Source organism: Bison bison, unplaced genomic scaffold, assembly GCF_000754665.1.
Source record: "Bison bison bison isolate TAMUID 2011002044 unplaced genomic scaffold, Bison_UMD1.0 scf7180017864515, whole genome shotgun sequence".
NCBI lineage: Eukaryota > Metazoa > Chordata > Mammalia > Artiodactyla > Bovidae > Bison > Bison bison.
In genome coordinates, this window is record NW_011495068.1 from 1559080 (window position 1) to 1559496 (window position 417).

Sequence of the window (417 nt, forward strand, 5' to 3'; positions counted from 1 at the left end):
GGCCGAGAGGAGCAACTCCACGTCCAAGGAGCCATGGCTGCGCGGGGGCAAGAGGGCCTGGAAGAGCTATCCCACGTTGAAGGTCAGGAAGGGCGGCGGTGAGGAGATATCCCTTGTCCAAGGTAAGGAGCAATGGCTACGCTTTGCTGGAGCAGCCGTGGAGTGATACCCCATGCCCAAGGTAAGAGAAAGCCAAGAAAGACGGTAGGTGTTGCAAGAGGGCATCAGAGGGCAAACACACTGAAACCATATTCACTGAAAACTAGTCAATCTAATCACACTAGGACCACAGCCTTGTCTAACTCAATGAAACCAAGCCATGCCCTTGGGGCAACCCAAGATGGGCGGGTCATGGTGGAGAGATCTGACAGAATGTGGTCCACTGGAGAACGGAATGGCAAACCACTTCAGTATTCT